The sequence below is a fragment of the Nomia melanderi genome, chromosome 14 (assembly GCF_051020985.1).
Source record: "Nomia melanderi isolate GNS246 chromosome 14, iyNomMela1, whole genome shotgun sequence".
NCBI classification, from domain to species: Eukaryota; Metazoa; Arthropoda; class Insecta; order Hymenoptera; family Halictidae; genus Nomia; species Nomia melanderi.
In genome coordinates, this window is record NC_135012.1 from 667371 (window position 1) to 683458 (window position 16088).

The window sequence follows — 16088 nt, forward strand, 5'->3', positions numbered from 1 at the left end:
AGCGGGTCTCCTCCGTGGTCTGTCGCGGCGCGCGATTTCCGTGGCGTCCGCGCGAAAAAACGATTGCCACACGGAATCGACACTCCTCATACGCAATAAATTTTGAATGAGATATTGCGCCCCGTCGAAAGAATGCTTCCCCGCCGACGCCCGCGCGACCTTTATTCGCCGGGCTTGTCGGGCTTTCAACAAGAATTCATTTCCCCCCGTAATTACCTTTATTTATGACCCACGGAATCGTCGATGAAAGAGCAAAAAAACAGACCGTCAGAAAAAACGAGCCGCGGGGAATTAAACAATGAGAAAGGAAAGCCTAAACGAACGAAGGGAAAGAAACGTTTAAGTTGTCGTTAATCTAGAGAAGTTTGATGCCGGCTTCCCTCCACCGTCGCGGCCACATTAATCTCTGACCGACCAGAGACGCCGAGCGGCTCGAGTATTACACGATGTTAAAGAAGAGAATAAATATTAGTCTTGACGAAGGCATGATTCATTTGTTACTCCTTTGGGAGGCCTGTTCCCCGGTAATTACTACCGCGATTTGGGGTGTATTAAGGTTTCGACGGTGAAGTGATTTAAAGGGTAATTCATTGGGAATGTTCGACGTGTCTTCCTTGATTCTCTGATTAATGAATTACTTGCTTTCGCGTCTCATTCGTTTCGCGAGTTTAATGATGTTTCAATGGGACGTTGGATGTATAGGCTCTTCTGTTTCGGGTATTATCAAACATTTCCTTGAATCTTTCAAACTTTGAACAACCTTCTAATAAACAGATTGGTTAAATGAACCATCAGAATAACAAAACAAGCAAATCTGAGGCTCAACGCGAAGCTAAAGAACTCCCGCAAACATCAATGAACATCAATGAACATCAATGAACATCAATATCAAAATCCACAAGCTAAACGGTCTAAGCGGGCTCATCATTCAATTTCCAGCATCATCGATCCAAGATCCTCGATTCGACGCGATTCAGTCCAGTAACATCGTTCAGACTCCGATTAATCGGTTCGAGTCGCGGGATCTCGGAGCGAAACGCCGTTTCGTCACGGGTGTCGTACTTTCGTCACACGCGGGCTGCGCAGACGCAATCTGAATTTCCCTTCTGGCAATGAAATCCCAATTACTGGGACAGGTATCGATTGTCGTCCGGTAGATCATTCCAGATCCACCGGCGGGACGAGGAAAAGAAAAGCGGCGCGTCCATCATCCGCGCGCCGCTGCGGGCGTTCTAGCGCGGTTGCAACGATGCAACGCGTCCGCGGCGCAGGGAAAGGAAGCCTTTTAGAAAATTACCGGCGACCGTAAAGAAAATCGTACCGCGGCCACTTGAAAAGGAGACACCGGTCGGCTGTCGCGGTAGGCGTCCGACTGGCCGAGCCCGCCTTTTATTAAACCGTTCGCTCGTGGGCTTCGACGGCCTGACGCACCGATAGCACGTTCCGCGCTGGAAACCACCGATTACGCGACCGGGAAAATATTTTTTCCGCTCGTTGGGTCCCGTTTTCTTCGTTCACTAATGGATATTCCGGTATGTTCCACTGGATCGAACTAGCTTCACTCACGATACATTTCTATGAATGACCGGTGCTACCGTATTGTCTTTGCGCCGACACTGACAAGGAGAGGGTTAGACATAACTGTTTTCGAATGAAACTCTACGCACGTTGTAGTAGATATCTAGAAATGAAAAACTCTGGCTTTTCTGACAATTTCTTCGTTTTCGAAAGAAGCGAGTTTCAAATTTGTTGTCAAATGAATTTAGTTAAATAGAATGCTGCACAGTATGACACAAGGTAATCATTATACAACGTCTAGGATATTAATTTAAGTCTGGATCTTTTTTATCATTAATTATCTTCAACGATCGTGGCGGAAAAAATGAATTGCGAAATATTCGTTGAAAGTGAATCTTAATGAAATCTCTCCTGATGAGTTTTAAATTATTGAGAAGATGTTGCAGCATCCCACGTGGTGTTAGTCGCGAAAAATATATGTCTCGCGATTCGCCCACTAATTTCCGGACACGAAACTGTGAAAGGGTAACGTGACAAAAACTATCCGCCTCTTTCGCAAACTTTTTTTATGGTAAGCAGTTTTTTCGGTAATATAGTGGTTCTAATATTGGAGGACCGTGGCGCCTGGACCGCAGCCCGTTGGAGAGAGGTAATTTTATCTCCTTCGGAAGGTCGCCGCGTCGACGAGGACCTGCGTCTTCCTTTAAAGATCCACGTTTTATAAAGTGCAGCTTAAATATCGCAGCTCTTTCTTCAAACAATGAACTGCAAAAATAAGTCGAAAAATTGAAACATTAACGCTTTGCACTCGGAAGTTTTTCATTAGAAATATTTTAAGATTTTCTGATGAGATAGAGAGGATATTTTGTGAAAACACTCGACGAGAAATCGTATTTATATTAGAGGACAAAGCTGTTTGGATATTTCTAAAATTGATGCATTATACGAAGTATCAAATCTTATATTTTACTGTATGAAATCAAGTGGTGAGTGAGAGACCTTTCGAGTGTAAAGGGTTAATATCAGTCACTTGAAGGTTCCTAAATTTTCAAGAGATCCAGATAATTCTCACTTCATTCCTTTCAAAATTATTTTCAATTCTATCAGATTTCAACAAAATTCATAAGAAAAATCAATGTACCATAATTACCAAAAGTTTCTCACGATAAGTTACATCGAACCTCATTTAATCGATCCGTTTGTTTAATACAATTACCGAAACGTAACGTATAAGAGAATCAGCTTGGTAGTCACCGATTTTACCAGAGTACGACGCATTAAGGCGACAACACCGACGATTACGATATAGAAGACAGTTAACGGGTCGCAGGAAAGTCCCGGGCTGCGCCGAAATTTATTCCGTCGCAGGAGAGGTTGTACTTGCAAATAAAGGGAAGAGACCATTCTTATCATACCAATGATCTGTCAAAAACACAAAGCCACCGACAATGGAATCCACGGTCTCGTATCGCGCACGTAACCACGTCTCCGTAATTTACACGCGGCCCGACCTTCGTGCACCACCGAGTCACTTGCCAAAATATCGTACGGGGAACAATAAAAGGATTTCTGTGACACGCAAGGCCAGGAAAGCGGACGTACGGCCGGTTAAATTACAGGAATATGTGCAACGCGTACTGCGCCGCGTCGCGCCGCGCCTCGCTTCCAGAGGCATAAAGAAACATGGACACGATACGTCCAATCCTGCGCGGTGATCCTGTTTCGTGACAGCGTCAATTATCACCCGCAGCCTTACCTTAATAAAAATATGATCAATATACATCGTTCCTTTAACCGGTTCATTATCACGTTTTCAATTTGGACGGACGTGGATTTTAATTAAACGTCAAGGATTTGGTCAGTTTTTAAGTGCCTGTTGGACAAAATGATTTATCGGAGTTACCAGAATCTAATTAGGCGAGTTTAAATGTTACATCGAGGAAATTGGAAAATAGGTTTTCAGTAGAACTGATGGAGAATTTTGCTCGTAGGAATTTTTCCTAGCAATTTTTCTAGCAATCACTGTAGGAGGCATTTTTATGATAAACTCTAACCCTTTGCGGACGAATGTCGATATTCCGGCGAGATGAAATTTTCATATTTCGAAGACTAAGTCACAAAACAATGATTTAATTACTTGAATAACAAGAGATCATCACGTAGTTTTCTTTTGTTGTATCAATTATACAATTGATATATAATTTAACTTCATCTGTTGAAGGTTTTGCATATTTTAAAGAATCTTCGTCTGCAAAGGGTTAACTCATAGATAGAATTTTTATATTTGGAATACTGAGGCACAAACGAATGATTTAATTACTCAAACAGCAAGAGATCGGCGCGTAGTTTCATTTTGAATGATTTAAGCAACCGACGTATAATTGAGCTGTACCCGTTGAAAGTTTTGTACGTTTCACAGAATCTTCGCTAGGGGTTAATGATACAAAAAAAAATCGAACTGGTTTGCTTATGAAAGCTATTTCGAACAGAATCAGCTTAGTTACTGCTTAGAGATCGAGATGAATACGTTCCGTCGGTTGGAAAAGATCGCTCGACAGCGTAACATGTCAATGCAAACGGGATATTTATTCGGAGCGCGGCGCGCAGCTATCGAAAGGGCATAAATATTCAATCCGGCCGTATTGTCTGCAGATTAAAATCGGTAAAGGAAACGACAAGTGGCTGTTCCTGTTCCGTTTCGCGAAGAAATACGTCTGTGTACATCTGGGAGCGTGTCGACTGATCGATCAGCAACGATCATTCGATAAATGAGACTTATGTGGAAAAAGGACCACGCCCAAGTACCTGAGGGCCATGCCGGACAAGTATAAAGTTACTGCAGTTACGTAAGGGGCGACAAAGGCACACCATAAACTATATTTTAAACCGTGCCTCAACCGCGGGCCACGTGAACGATCGCCGAGGTTATTTCTGCTTTTGTGTTCGCCTCTTTCCACCCGAATTCACGAGATTTAAATATTTAATGCCCCGTTTAAACTTTTAATGCGCGGCTTTACGGTTTTAATAACCGATAAGTATAAAGTGTTCAATGTTTCGTAATCTCAATTTTGCAAATGGTACATTTGGATTTTCAACTCTAGAAATATTCGATCCTTCGATGTTTTCAAATTTAGATGAATATTCTATAGATTTGTAAACGATTCTATTCGTTGCACTTTAGATTGAATTTCTATGGTATAATTCTAAGGTCTACTGATAATCGTTCGGATGAGAACAATGAAATGTACGTTTATTATAGTGAAAAATTGATATCTTGTCTCCTTTTGTATTTTGATATTATATAAATAAATTTGTATGTTAATTTTCGTAATTAAATTGGAAGGGACATTGCACGTATTTGATTGGGAAGGGCGCGCAAAATCGGACAGCCGCAATTGTAACAAATTAATTGACTCGATACGGAAGAGCGGCGAGCGAACGCAACGATCGTGTCGCGAGATAATCCTTTCACCGCTTTGCATTTAACGGAACAATGAAGCCATTAAAAAAGTACCCTTCCTGGGAATCGCGCATTGGCGCTATTATTCCGGAGACGACACGATAATTTTAACACCTGATGATTACTGGGATATTTCCCTTAGCCTTGACCCTCGACATCCCTGAAGATCCTTCCTTCCACTAGAAAGTCCAGGAGTCTTCCACGAAAAATTACATTCTGCAGACAATCTGTAAAACGTAGTCTTCTTTCAACAATTTTTTAAATAAATCTAATCATTTCTAAATGTTGGAAACACCAGATAGAAATTAATGAATATATAATAATAATAATATATATATATATATTTCTAAATTCTGGAAATATTTATTTCCCAACGCACTTTATATATAATAATAATAATAAATAATAATAATAATATATATAATATATATCTATATTTATAAATTCTGGAAATATTTATTTTCCAACGCATTTTGAAGCTCAGCAACCTATGGTTTGGCAAACACGAGAAACAATAGTTCCTGTCGGGGAACTTACAACAATTATTTAAAAATTTGGGTGTTTACCGTTCCCTCGGGGGACGTGCTCGTCCAGAGATCCAATTTAGGCTTCTTGACGGGAAACGGCGAAGACGTAAGACCCGAGATGTCGACAAAGGCACGTAAGAGATAAGCCCGAGGGCTTCGAACTACTTATTCCAGGCAAGCGGACACCCGACGAGTCGATTCCTCGGCGATATGAAAGTTCTCGCCAGGTGAAAGAGCGAGCGAGCTTATTTGCATTTGATAACAATTCAACTAAATGGCTAAAACAAGAACAGATCGTTGCGAAACGATTGACAGGCACCTCTCGACCGTCCCGGTGACATGCCGCTCGATTGTGTCCTTTGAACTTTCCATTTTATATTATTTATATGATATTCCAAGCAATTCATATGAAAGATATTTCATTTTGCAAATGAAAAATATGGTTATTACTTAATACTAATGGTAATATTATTTTAATATCTACTTGTTAGTCTATCTAATGGCATTCCAATGCATTCACTGCACAATTAGTAGAATTACTGTAAGTGATTTCCTTAATATGGATTTGATTTTATACTAGAAAGAAATGCGGAGAATAATTTGAATACAAAGTATTAAAATGAAATTCTACGCGGGACACTTTAAAACAACACTTAAACAAATTCTTGAACCGAGCCGTTCGTTGCGACTAACCAGTTCCTTTGATAGCACCATGGAAACAACAGCACATCACAATAAAATATTCCCTCTGTGAAAAGTACATGGAAACTCAGACATTTATTTTTATTGGTTTAATGTATAATCCTGTCATCTGGCCGCTAAAAAAGAATTTTCATATTACTTACATCAACGTTTCGCGCGGCGAGCGAACGGAATGAAGCGATACACACTTGCAGTTTATCGCGTTGTCTACGACACAGCAGCAAATTTTAATGTGCATATAAATTACGGTAATAAGTAAATTCTAAATCTAATTGTAAACCTGCGGCACCCTCGGCGACCCAGCATTGCCAAGGTCCTGACAGCTCCTTCGGTGACGCGAGCAGCCAGGAATTTCGCAGGATAATTTACTCGCCTCTGCGATGCACACGATGATTATGCAGTCTTGATCCTATGCTCGGGACCATAACAGGCGTATCCTCGTCGTCGAAGTCTAGATATGGCGGCGAATTATCCAAGTGGACCATTAGGCGATCGACGAACAATCAAGTAAATCGATATCCTCGCGCGATCGATGATATTCTTGAAAATCATCTGGAAAAATTCTATAATTCCTTCTTCCATCTTGTCTTTGAAATTCAACGTTTTCCTATCACTTTCTCGGCGTATCGATATCCCGTTTTATCCCTCGCGTCTTTCCTTTCGTACTCGAGTTTTCTCTTTCGTTGTTTCTTCGGCTGTGTTCCTCGCACCGAAGGGTTCATCCTGCGAATACATTAATAAATGAATAAATTACACCGAATCTCTCGGAGCGAGGTTCATTATTCAACCTGTTCGAAGTGTAACGCACTAATTAAGCCACGGTAAAAGTGGTGACGCAATGCGCGCTCCGATTATGTAATCGATTAATATCGGATGTGAGGTAAACTTCAAAGTGCTGAAGGGTGAGTTCGTGAGAGGATTATACGAGGTGTACATGATTGAGTGAATTTCGAGAAAACTCACGCGGCCGTTCGAGGCTCGTGTTAACCCTTTGCTTTACAATAACGTGTCATACACGCGATGGAAATTTCAAACAGAATTAAACAAGCATGGACATTTGCTCGAACATTTACAATTCAAATGAAATATTATTCTTTTGTTATCAAATATTATGCTTTAGAGCAAACATTGATATAAAATATACATATAATTTTGTTCTTTTCCTTAATAAATCATTAGAGAAATAAATTGTAGGGAGAGGTTAACACTTAGGCAACCGCCTAAAAAGAACTATAACTACAACCTCTTCCATTGCAAATAATCTCACTTTAACCCTCTATGGGCCGAATTTTTTTTCGTGATTATAACAAAATTTAAGCAGTATGAAATTAGTAAACATCAACATATGCACAGAAATTAAAAATGTATTCAATTGTTTTAATAGTTTTATTAAAACGAATATATTTTGTAACTTTGAAGTTACAATGACGTTGAACGTAAACGCCTGCGTGTATAAAAGTTCAAGTTGATTAATCATTTAATGTCATTCGTCATTTTGCAATAAAAAATTAAATAAATCAATTTAACCTAGTCTATTGGTGTGTGACTACAAAGTTACACGGGCTTATAGAGGGTTAAGACTTACTAAACAACGAAAGAAATGATAAACAGAATAAAAGGCAATACGTTGCTAAGTGAAAAGTGGGAGATCTCCCCATTCGGTTGACTAAGTGTTGATCGAGGAGTCTCTTTTGGGACAATGAACGCAGGAAAATCGACGTGAATTTCTGAAATGTCACGCATTACGTACCACCACGCGGAACGCGTATGAAGGTTAATTGCATTCACCGGAGAAATCTGAAAAGGAATCCTTTGAAATTAAACCCCTTCGTTCGCCTGCGGCGCATTTACCTAATCGTCGATCGATGATCCTCGATCGGTATCTTCGATTGAACACGCGTTCGAACGGGAAACGTCATTCCCCGGGACGAAAACTATTCTTTTGTCGCGGAATATCGAGCGAGGAGAAGAATGTTTAAACTACTCGAGTACCATTGCAAATTCGTAGACAAGCGCTCGTTAAAAGCCGATCTCGCTTGTTTCGCAATTCGATCGGCGGGCTCGTCCGTTTGCAATTTCATGTGTGCAAGGCCGCCGGCTAAAAGGAAGCAATTAGATTTGAAGAGGAAGGACAACGGCGCTTTTCTAATCAGTCATTTTTTTTCATAACGGTGCACAAACGAAGGACGAAGTTGCGAAATTATTGGGTCTCATCATCGCAGAATGTCCTGCCGCGACGCGGGGATCTCTTTCGTTGTCTCCGCTCGGAGGAAGGAAATTGTGACGAAGCTTTCACAGTTATTATAGTAATGCAGCTGAACATTGTTGACTCGCAGTGTCCTGTGAATCTCAAGCATCTTGTGTAACGGAGAACGTGGAACGAATGTATTCTGCACGAGAGAATTCGTTCGCGATCGTATTACCCTTGAAACATGGGAATCTATAAATTCATTCTTCTACGATCATCCACTCTAGACTATTCCTAAAATACATTTACACAATTCCAAACAACTAGCACTAAATTTACAGTAACATTACAGTCTTCCACTAATTCGTTTCATTAACCCTATGCCCACGAATGTCGACATTTCGATCAGATGAAATTTTCATATTTGGAATACTAAGCTGCAAACGAACGATTTAATTACTTGAATAACAAGTGATCAGTGTATAGTTCCCTTTTTTACTATTGTTTAAGCATTCGATGTATATTTTAGTTTCATACGTTGCAAGCTTTGTATACTTTAAGTCTTCGTCCGCAAAGGGTTAAATCATTACATATCAGAATAAACCTAAAAACAATTCCAAACGATGATCTACTGTGACACTCGTCTGCGATATACATAGAAATAAATTTCCCATCAATTGACGACTATGCATTAACCTTTGCGGAGATCCTTCGAAATATATGAAACCTTTAGATGACGCTAAATTACATATCGATTGCTTAAATAATTAAAAGGACGAAACTACGTACTGATCACTTGCTGTTCGAGTAATTAAATCATTTGTCTGCCACATACTGTTCCAAAAATGAAAATTTGATCTCGTAGGAATGTCGACATTATAACTATAAGTTTGATGTTTAACACTAAACTTTGTATAACGCGTCACTATGTGAAATATCAATGTAAAATAGTTTCGTTCTTTAATTTATCGATTAAATTATTTACATTAGTCGCAACAAGTATCGTCTATATTTTATCAAAGAGTGTTGAATATTTCTAGTGAGAACCTTTCGAGTGCAAAGGGTTAAATCATTTCTCTGCCACGTACTGTTCCAAACATGAAACTTTGATCTCGTAGAAATGTCGACATTCGTCCGCAGAGGGTTAACGCAAGATTTTCCTCGAATCGAATGCGATCCATTACTCTTATCACTAGACCTTCATCCAAGGAACAGCCAACCTAGACCCAGTTCCAGTCAGCGATAACAGGTAACCCATTTGCGCGGCGTCCAAAGCGACACAGAACGAATCCATTCGATGCCGGTCCACTCAGGAGGACACGTAACAATATCTGTATCGTTTTCTGTATCTTTCGCGGTTCAATTACTCGTCAGGACAGCTCCATTTACGATCCGGCATAACTCCGCCTTATTATAAATCGTCGTGGTCGTCGTCGGCCGCGCGTCGCCGTTCGTTTGAATCCGTTTTACGTAATCGATATCGTGATCCACCTTCGAAACGCACCTCGCTCTTTTTCGCGTTTCAATACCGAGCCGGCCGCTTGGTAGCACCCGGACAGCACCGGCGCTCGTAGGGATCGTGTTCTGCCCGTACTTTCTCCAGAATTGCGTCACACGTGCGCCACGACACCCCATTTCTACAGCTGCGGGATGGTTTCGGCGGTGCCACGGGCACAAGCATAAATTTCATGGGAATGTTCTCTCGCGCCGCGAAACCGCGGGATTGCCGGGGCAAATAGGCGAGTCTGCGAGATGCTAGGAGAATTTCAAAGTGTCGTTCCTTTTGTTTTTCGGGGGAAATATAGTCTGTACTATCAAGAAAATATATATACAATTATTTGAAATATTTTTTAATGTGACGTGGAACAGGTTTCGTTACGAGGTGTTATTTCAATCAAAACGATATTTAGAATTACGCTTGAAACGCGATGTTTCGAATAATTAGATATTCCATTGTATCGAGGAAATGATTATTCGGAATATCGTGTTTCGAATATGACGCAGAACAGGTTTCATTACAAGGTATTCAGATGTATTTCATGCACCTTTCATTCGAACTTTTATTAAGAAAGGTACCGCTTTTATTGAGACACCTTGTATATGTATAGCAACGCATATAGCATGTGACCTTTTTTTCATAATACTTTCGCGAGTAGTTTTTTCGGATGTTGTATATTCCAGAGTTTATCTGAACGTTGCGTTTATAGTTTCTTCTTTTGGAAGTGTGTAACTTATTCTTTAAACGAGTATTCCCACGTTCGGAAACATTAAAATTCGTTGAAGATTTCAGAGATGAGATGAAGTTTTATATTCAACTTCTTTCGTATTCTAAATTTTCGTACAGCCATTTTCGGTACTCGAGTAATCACCGTGCAAACTTTGCATCCCTTGCAAGTTGTTAAACATGGAACAATGGAATTATTTAATCAATAAAAAGATGGAAACATTCTGTCGATTAATTAGCCTTCGAACCGATACAAGAAATATTGAAAACACACCTGAAATTTGCATTTATCAAGACTTTTATGAAAATGTAATGTTTCATTTGAAGAGTAATCAACGTAAACCGCTGGAAGCTTCGATCTCGATCTGTTTTCTTTCGGATCGGTTAGTCGGCCATTATGTGAAAGACATCCGACTGGGAAGCACAGGCTCTTAATTGACGTCAGCCGTGAACCGTCGTGGTTCGGGTTCGGCACAAAGGAAATGGAAATAAAATAAAGCAACGCGGAAAGAGTCCAGTTTTCAATGAGCGAAATAGACAGGAAAGAAAGTTGCCGGCCGGCTGCGTCACTCTCGTCGCCTTTGCCACGGTTAGAAAAGAACGAGCGTCCCGGAACATGATCGGGCCCGATAGTCACCGGTCAGAATGACGCAGCGCTCGCATCCGGTTGATCTATCGAGGGTGGATCCGCTGCGGGATCAACGATACCAGCGATCGATGGGGTGATTTTAACCCTTTGAACTCGAAAGGTGATTCTCAGTCACCACATGATTCGATACAACAAAACTATGAAGTTGAATATTTGGTATTTTAAATTAATCCTTAGCACTTCAGATGGTTTTGTAATTTATCAGCAACTGCAACTAATTTTTATGGTATCTCTAAAGAAAATGAAAAATGCTATAACATTTCTTCGATCTTTTATTTCCCTTCTTAGCACAAAATTTGGATGCGTGGAATATCGAATAATTTTAAGGTAGTTTCTTTAAGATTCATTAAAATATTTAATATTATAACTGGTGCAATATTGAAACCTACGGAGTTCAAATGGTTAAACTTTGTATTGCTATGTGAAATATTTAACACTAGAACTACCGTACCAGTCAAAATGACTTTCGATTTTTTTGTTTAGCAATTATTGATATCTTCGAAGCATTGAATATTCGAAATGATTTTAAAAATAAATAGTTTCACTAGAGTACTATAATGAATGTCTGAAGAAACTGAAAATAATCTATCATTACAATTTTTATAGGAATTGCATATTAATCGTATTAAATGCTCGGTAGTTCTAGTGTTAAGGGTTAAGGCGATCCGCAAGGAAATCATTAGAAGCGGAACCGTTTGTTAGACACTTTCTTCCTTCCTGTCGTTTCCACCCTTTATGCAAGACTCTTTTTTAGGATAACTCGTTCGTTTTTGTGAATTCGCATTCCTGGCCACTGCTTTAGGAAGCTTGGTTTTAGAGGAACACTTCCTCTGTTTGTTAAGGGGTCTAATTAATCGCACCTTGTATCAGTTCCATTCTATGTGCTATGAATCGGTAATATATATTTATTGTCCTACTTCTGTGATCAACATTGAGGATTAATGATTATATTAACTTGAAAGATGCAACATTGTTAATGGAAATATTGTGCATTTATAGAAATAGATTTATTCTGGATTCTGAATATCTATACAAGGGAAATCAGTTTTCTTTGTGACATTCATTAAACTGTGAAGCCTTTACCTCAAGTTTCAAAATTGTTGGAAGGTTAACGTGATCGATAGGATTAGTATGAATATTAACCCTTTGCACTCGAGGGGCGCCTTATAGTCGCCAGCTGATTCGACGCAGCAAACTTATAAAATTTTCAATTCAATATTAAACCTTGTGTAATATATCAGCACATAAAACATCGAAGTAAAGTTGCGAAAAATATCGTTAACATTTAATCAGGAAGTAATGAATATTTTTAATGAAAAATATTGTCGAGTGCAAAGGGTTAAAAAATTTTATTTGAGAGTGTCGAGATTCTAGTAATGGCTGGTAACGATTAGATGCGATTCAATGGAATTTTCGAGATTCCTCTCGTTCCTCGAGAAGCAAAGACCGGGGGTTTCAATTAACAATAATTACGAGGGTTGAACGAAGTGCGGAACCCGTATAAATCGTTTCGCAAGCTGTTAAAACATGTGTCGGCCCGGCAACGCAACCTGTATTGCGAACTCACGGTCTATCCGGACCAGTATTGCGAACTTACGCGCAACGAGGCACGTAGGCAGCAGCCGGTACAAGCGGTTTACAAATCAATGCATCAGCTGAGAGACACCAGCCGAGTTCGCTGGCCTTATCCGTAAACTTGTCCAAAGTCTAGTGCAAACGTTGTTATGAATCATTCCCTAGTAAGCCACGTGTCCGTTGTTTAATAGATGATCGCGTCCAGGACTCCCGTTCGCTCTAATCGTTTTCTTCTTCGCAAATCATCGGGGCCAGTGTACACCCTAAAATAGAAATCGACGAAGAGGCGCGATGGGAAATCAAGTTAATTGAATATTTCGTGCCCGGCCCGATGATTAATCGAACGCTGGACGCACCGAGGAAGGTTTACCGAGAGATTCGTGCATTTGCATTATTCATGAGCCTGATTATACCGAAGTATCGATTATTTCGTGGGGTGGACGAGACGCTGGGGAACAATAGCTGCTGGAAAACGGTGAAAGCGGATAACGAATTGCGTGGATATTTGCGCGCACTTACGGGAGGAATGTTGAACAGGCTTGTTTGCAGCGGACATTGTTGCCTGGTTTCTTTAACGGCTGTTATGAAAGAAGTTTAATGGATTTCGTTGATGGTAAGTCAGTTTTGAAGATTCTCTTCAGCGAGGGTGCAGCCGGTTTCGAATTGAAAAATAAGAAGGGATCGATTGAAATATTTTCACGGGAGTATTAACGTTTGCATTAAATCTCTGTTAGCTCGAAGTAATTTACCAGCCGTGTAATTGTTCTCAGAAATTATTGCAGTTGCGATGCATTTAATGAGCGAATAAAAGTTTGCTTTATTCGAGCCGGCTGCAATACGTTCGCAGACCGAACGAGTTATTCTCCAATGAAACGCACTTCTGACAGGAATATTCGAATACGAACTGTTCATTGAACAGAAGGTTAACCGTCTCAGTGAAAGATGATTAGGTAACGCACGATCTACATTTCCCTGATCCGGTGCAGTACACTTGATCGTCATGGTTCGACTATCGCCACGGTCAGCCTGCTTGCTTCGCGGAACACCGTCAACCATTCGCCTTGGATCTGAACACGCGATACGATCGGCAGAATCGTCCAATCTGATGATACCAATGTTTTCGTGGAGCTTCGGTGATTAAGAATTCACTGCATCCAGGAAACTGTTTATTACTCTCAACCTCAACTGCAAGATTGAACTGTTACAGAAATTAATTACACGAACGAAAATTAGTTTCGTGCCCAAACTCTGAAAAAGAAAAATCGACGAGTACGGTTAACGGGTAGAGAAAGTGAAAAATGATCCGGAGCGAGATTTTTTCTGTCGGCAACGAGACACAGGTTCGAGAGGGAACGTTGCCGCGTCAGAAACACATACACGTCGATTTTCTTGATCCTGTTATAAAACGAATCTGGATCAACGGTGCTGCTGGCCAACGGAGCGAAAGTAAAATCCGCCTGGGGCCGTTTTGCCGCGTTACACCCCCGCCTTCCGGCGTTTCTAGTTCAATTTTCCAATGACGGAAATCTAAGATCAGTGTCAGTCGATCGATCATGAGAATAATCGATGTAACGATTATTTCGATAACGATCGTCGTCGTTAAAGCTGAGACTATGTACTCGAATTTCGTGAATAAGGTGGAGATCTAGGCAAATCATGCCCGGCAATGTATATTTTAATGACTTTTAATTGTCGTTAGTGCACAACAATGCTGGCGGCTACGAATGTAACCAAACAGCCCCGGGGAACGCACGTTATGTCACAAAAAAATCGAAGCTATGAAGGGAAATGACATTTGAAAGGAGAACGGGTACGATAACGTGCTCGAAAATTACCGTCCATGTCGTTTACTGAAGTGGAGCAGCTGTGATTGTAAAATTACACAATAATCTTCATTCGTACGAAGTAAACACATGAATGAATCACTGGAGGATAAATGGAACTATTAGAAATAAGTTGAGTAGAAACAACATTAGAATTCCTTCGTCAAATATTGCCAACATACCAAAAATGGAGCGAAACTGTATCAAACGGTACCTTGCAGTAATTTCTTTATTTATTGTACGTACTAGGTTCGAAGGTAAAATATTCACAACAGAGAAAGTTTCCAAATTCAACTTGTACATGATCTACAACAGTGATTCTTATTAATACGCCAAAATCCAGCTTACCGACAAGATCAGTCTTCTTGGACTGAAGGATCTCGCGCCTGGCAAGGTACGTAACTCGCCATCATTCTCAATTACTTCGAATTTTAACCAGTTAACTGTGGAATTTAGTTGGAAAAATCTGTCGTCAAGCGCGTAATAAAATCGAAAAATGGAGTACTCGTCGAACGCAGGACGAATACGTAGAGCATATTTTAATGACAGATCAAAGCGAAAGAAAGAAGAATTACATGTTTACGTGAAAAACTAAAGAACTCATCTCTGAAAGAATTAGTATCATGTCAAGCTTTACGATGACGCGTATACTCGTCAAACACAGTTAACTGGTTAACACTAAACCTACCAGTTAATTTGTCTTTTTGGAATTCCTCTGTAGCAGCTTCAATGATGCATCTATCGAGACTTTAACACTAAAACTACCAGAGGGGTCAAATGACCCATGCCTGATGTCTTCTTTTTGCAATTATTAGAAGGGTAACAAATGTTTCTCTGAGAAATTATTAAAAGAATTCATTTAGCACTACGCAAATTGAATTGTACATCAATTAAAGTCTGAACAGATGCACTCTTGGAGTTTCTATAGCGAAATTTTCAAAAGTCAATTGAAGTGCTCGGTAGTTTTAGTGTTAATTGATTTACAATTCAATTGAATTTGTCCCTTGAATAATTCCTCACAGAAATAAGGGTTATCTTTTTAATAATTGCCAAAAGAAGAACTCAGGAATTTTGACCCGTCTGGTAGGTTCAGTATTAAACCGACCGAAGAATCTCCGCCGCGAGTGTCGCTCGTCATCGCGCTCGGTGTTGATAAACGCGGCGTTTCGGGAATATTACGAAAACCCGTAACAAATGCATAAACACGGTTGGCCCCGCAATCACGCGTGTTAAGAAACCTTAAATCCCCGGCTTGAATAGCCCAATTAAACGGAACAACGCGTCTGGCCGACGGGGATTAGCATTTCAGAACTATTGTACAGCGTAATGGAGGCTGTCTACCTGATCGTCCGACTATATGCAAAGCCGGAACGGCCGTCTGGTGATGCAACGGCGGGCTGGCGCCAGATTTTTAAATGTGTC